Raw genomic sequence first — 5,803 nt, forward strand, 5'->3', positions numbered from 1 at the left:
AATGTGGAATCTAAAAACAGAAACAATTCCTATCATAGTAGGTGCCTTAGGTATAATAAAAAAATATTCAGACAAATACATAACAAAAACACCAGGACTTACAAATATATATAACATACAGAAAATTGCACTACTGGGTACTGCACACATTCTACGCAAAACACTTTCAATACAGTAAACATAAGAGCACCACAGCAAACCACAGCACATACCCAAGGCGCACAGAGCTGCGCTCGGTAGTGAAGTGAAAGCACGTTATAAAAATAAAACTACTGAATAATAATAATAATAATAATAATAATAATAATAATAATACAAATGATATATATATGAGCATATGCATGTATACATACATATTATATGTACATACCTACATATACATGTATATATATATAGATGCATATTCGGGTACAGGACATCAAAAGACGTGGACAAAATAGGAACGGGTACATAAGCAAAGCACAAAAAACGGACATTTTTTTTATGGACAACAGAATGAACACATAGGAAAACAGACACGTGTATGTATGTCTGTACACACACTCACACACACACACACACACACACACACACACACACACACACACACACATATATATGTGCATATATATACTTATATATATATTCATGTGTGTGAAAGAGAGAGAGAGTGCATGTGCGTGCGTAAGTGAATATATACATATATATATGTGTGTGTGTGCGAGTATGCTTTGTGACAAAACTAAGTGTAATTTAAAATTCTAATCGATTTTAATTTCGTTGCTAATTAATTGACGAATTACCGGCAAGTATAAAATAAATAAAGTAAAAGAAAATATAAAAAGAGAATAAAGAATATGGTGACGTCTCTATTGACTTGTAGTACCGGGTTCAAATCTTATCAAGTGGAAAAGTTATGAAGCAAGAAATAGAGGTCTCCTGCAATAAATAAATATAAATAAATATTGTAGTGTCTAATAGTTTGCTTAAGGTCAACATCTGACACTTAATGTTATCGTTTTGTCAAGTCTTGTAGTAAGCCTAAACGGTCGTCAGAATAAAACAAACAAAAATAAAAATGAAATGTTCGGCCAACCTTACAACCTGCTTAGCGGCTTGTAGTTTAATATAATAATAATAATAATAATAATAATAATAATGATAATAATAATAATAATAATAATAATAATAATAATAATAATAATAATAAAAATATATAGAGCAGGGAAGTCTCGTCTTGTTAATGGATGCCGCCTTGTGATTCCTATCACATTCCGATACGGAAACAAACTTTGAAGTGTTCTTTTTAGAATTATTCATTGATTGATTTTCATGTCTAAGGCTGGTGTTCTGATGCAAATATTGGGTTATAAAAGTAGGATTAGCAGAACATTAACTTTGAAAATGGTGGTTGAGGCACCGTTCCACGACGAATCTTTCCCTTCTTCTTTTATTCCGCCTCTTCTTTTTATTTCTTGATTTTTCTTGCCCTTTATTTCCCTATTCAGCAATATAGTTGTTTTTTTTTTCCACTCCTTCGCCGTTGTTGTTTTGTTTTTGTTATTTATTTACTGCTATTTTCTTTGTTCTTCATTTTGGTTTTTGTTTGTTTTATAACTTGCTAAAAAAAAAAAGAAGCTTTCAAACAAAATAAATAATCATCAGTTTACTACCTTTAGTTCGAAGAAAAAGACTATCAAATGAGTTGTATTTTCTAGAGACATGAAGCGATAAAACGACACTTTAAACTCCTGAAAAATCACTAGACCACTACATTCTCCCGACAGTTGAAATATTCTGCAGTACCGATCTATTATTGCACCATCAGTAACTTCCTCCTATCTGCCTCTCCAACTTCTTTCTTTCTTTCTTTCTTCCTTTCTTTCTGTTTCCTTCTTTTTTTCTTCCCGTTTGCTTCTCCCTCTATCCTCCACCCGGCTATTTGCTAATGATAGTGTCAATGACAGCCATACTGTTAATGTTACCGTTGCCGTTTCTCTTACAGCCACCGATATCCTTTGTCCCTGCTTCCGCTTTGTCTTTCAGGCAATTCTTTAACATAAACACATGGTTGTTGGCGCTGGAATTTCAAAGAAAACGCGAAAAATAAATTCCCTGCATCTTTAATTAAAAGAAAATAAACGGGAAAGAAAAAGTAATAATAATAATAAAAGAATGACAAGTAAAAAAAAAAAAAAAAAAAATTACAGCAAACAAACGCACAAATACACACACATACACACAAAACAACATCCATAGCTAATCTTTAGTTAAGAATAAAGAGGTGGGAGGCGAAACGAAAGACAAAAACTTTAGAGGCTGTAAAATATGGAAGATTTTTGCTATTCTTTCACAAGAGCTGTCATTAAATGAACAAGCGTTTTGTGTTCCCTGATGCAGTCAGTTTCAAAGACAATTCTTTGCCGCGTTTCTTCCTCATTCACTATAGTGTTTATGTATTGTATCATGTAATAAAAGGATTTTGAAAATCACATTAAAAGTAGTGGATGGAATGAGATTGCAGCGATCTGCTCCAACGCTTATTAGTTGTTCTGCTCTAAACAGATGCAATTGAAGAGGAGATTTCAAATGATGCTTTTTTCTCTCTCTCTTTAGTTTGAATTGATTATTTTCTTTAATGCTTTTTTATTTTATTTCTGCTTTCGATATTTTTGTCATTTGTTTAAATCAGAGGTGTAGAGACACTGTAGAGTGATGGTTATCTCTTGGTGAGTTGCACCGAGTTAGATCGAATCAACGAAAACTGAGTAGTCCCAGAAACACAGTTTCGAATCCCGTTTAAGACATTACCATATGCATTTATTTAAATGTGTCTCACATCTTTTAAATTGTTTGCATTTGTATGAATCAGACGTAAGGGACAGTTACAAATTGGAATAAATCCAATTCCTGGTGAGTGGAATTGGATTTATACGAATTGTAACTACGATAAGGTTTCGATTCGCGCTGAAACCCTTTCATATGTCATTTTCAATACGTATTTTGAAGTGGCGTGCTGTCAGAATCATAACCGCGCCGAACAAAAGGCTTAGAGGCATTTTATCTGTCTTTACATCCGGAGTTCAAATACCGGGGAGATCGATTTTGTCTTTCATCATTTCGGGGGTGGATAAAATAAGTACCAGTTGGACACTGCGGTCAGTGTAATTGACTTATCACCTACCCCAAAATTGCAGGCCTATATATATATATGTGTGTGTGTGTGTGTGTGTGTGTGTGTGTGTGTCTATATGTATCAACCCACAACTGCTTGACAACCGGTATTGATGTGTTTACGTTCACGTGGTTCAGCAAAATAGATCCATAAAATATGTACCAGGCTGAGAAAATATACTCGAGTCGATTCAATCGACTAAAATCCTTCAAAGCAATGCTCCAGCATGACTGCAGTCAGTGACTGATCCAAGTAAAAGATAACGCGTGCGCGCTCACTTATATGCTGGGGCATTGCCTTGAAGGATTTTAGTCGATTGAATCGACTCGAGTATATTTTCTCTGCCTGGTACATATTTTTATGGATCTATTTTGCCGAACCACGTGCATGTAAACATATCAATACCGGTTGTCAAGCAGTGGTGGGTTGATACATATACACGCAGAGCCATGCGCGCGCGCACACACACACACACACACACACGAAGAGATGGTTGAAATAGCGGCCACTTGAATGTTTCAATTACGCTTGTAAGTTGGTGCTCAGCGGTGGCGCAAATACATCGTTTATGGTGGTGACAATGCTGAGTAATAACTTTGTAAAAAGTAAGAGCTACTCCCTTTTTTAAATGTTAGAAGACCACAAAGGAGGCTAGAAGCCACTGAGTGTAGGGGAACAACAAGAAATAGAAATTAAGGCGAAAGGAATGAATTTACTTAAGACTTGAAAGTCTTCAGGTCATAAGGCGGAAAGGATTGAGATGGAAGTGCGTTCCAAAATCAGGCAGTTTGAGGAGAAAAGCTACGACCGTAGAAAAACCTCTTCATTCATGGACGTGCAACAGTGTTTGGATGAACATCCGTGATCTGAACGGCCTATGTCAGTTTATAAAAAAACTATCTGTCCTCTGTTTCAGGACTTCCGGTATAAATCTTGTATTTTCAACTTCACACATGTTACTTTATTGTTTAAGGCGGTGAGCTTGCTGAATCGTTAGCGCGCCGGACGAAATGCTTAATGGTATTTCGCCCGTCGTTACGTCCTGAGTTCAAATTCCACCAAGGTCGACTTTGCCTTTCATTCTTTCGGGGTTGATTAAATAAGTACCAGTCACGCATTGGAGTCGATGTGATCGACTTAATCCTCTACCCCAAGCCGCCCTTGTGGCAAAAATTTAAAATCGTTATTCTATTCCTTTAACGCTTACATTTTCTACTCATTAGACTGCGGCCATGCTGGAGCACCGCCTTGAATTTGTATTTTTTTAGTCGAATGAATCGAGCCAGTATTTATTTTTAAAGTCTGGTACTTATTCGATCGATATTCGTTTCCCGAACCGATAAGTTACGGGAATGTAAACACACCAACACCGGTTTTCAAGTGGTGGTTGGGGTCAGATACAAACAGAACGATACACACATACACACACACTCATATGACTGACTTTTTTCAGCTTGTTTATCAAGTCCACGCACAAGGTTTTGGTCAACTCGGGGCTATAATAGAAGAGAATTGCCCAAAATGCCACGTAGTGCACTAAACCCCAAACCATGTGGTAGGGAAGCGAGCTGCTTTCACACGGGCACGCCTGCACCATGGCAATTACGATTCTCGATTTTAATGAAACATTGCAAACTGCTGTTAATATCAATTAGTTATATATATACATTACCGAATCGCTAAATCATCCGATAATTTGAATGACGAAAACATAAATAGTAATAGCAAAGTGGGTCCTGAAAAAATCCGAAAAATCGAGCTTGCTTAACTGATGAGGTAACGGAAATTGCTGAAACTGACGCCAGAATTAAGAATTCTCGATCGCCATTTTTCGGCCAATTATGGTCCTTGTTAGTGTATAAGTTTTCATTCATGTACGTAAACTACATTATAAGAACGCGTTAGTTGTTATTTCTAGCAATGTAGGTATTTCCTAGCACCCTAGTCACATTTAATGTCAATTATAGTACTCCCTTATGGCGAAACGCTCGAAACTGCTGTTTATATTAATTTAACAATATAACGCGTGGTATTTTGTCTCATGCTTCAACGATTCTGCTAAGGGAACGTATCAATATTATTGTCGCCTTGGAATAAGAATAAAATATTTGTTTCAGGCCTATTTGAATTCTTAAAAATTAATCTTTTATTATGAGGAAAGAAATTGTCACTTCGATGACATATTCATGAAATCCAAAATTTATACACCACCTCGAACTTAATCCAAACTCTATTTATTAGCGATAGAGTCAGTATTAATACCAATAAGTAATATTTATCTCCACTTCAACATTGATGCTCCGTTAGAGCAAACTATTCTGCGATAGTTACCATGAGAGAAATCCCGATATTGATTGTTGATGTTAAATGCATTGTTATGTCAGTGGAAGGGAGATAAATCCCTCCCATCTTCAGTACAGAGACAACTAGTTCACTTGATTTTGACCTTCCTGGTCTTGTCAATGATGGATGCTTGACCGCTAGATATAGCAGCGACTCATCTACTAAATGGGTCGAAATAATTGTAGTGATCAATAATGATTCTCATATGCTAAATATTCGGTCTCTCAATAAAATACCGTGAACGAGATTTACAGGCAAACTACCACGTGCATAACATATGATTTATTAACTTATATATATATATAT

This window comes from Octopus bimaculoides, chromosome 10, assembly GCF_001194135.2.
Source record: "Octopus bimaculoides isolate UCB-OBI-ISO-001 chromosome 10, ASM119413v2, whole genome shotgun sequence".
NCBI classification, from domain to species: Eukaryota; Metazoa; Mollusca; class Cephalopoda; order Octopoda; family Octopodidae; genus Octopus; species Octopus bimaculoides.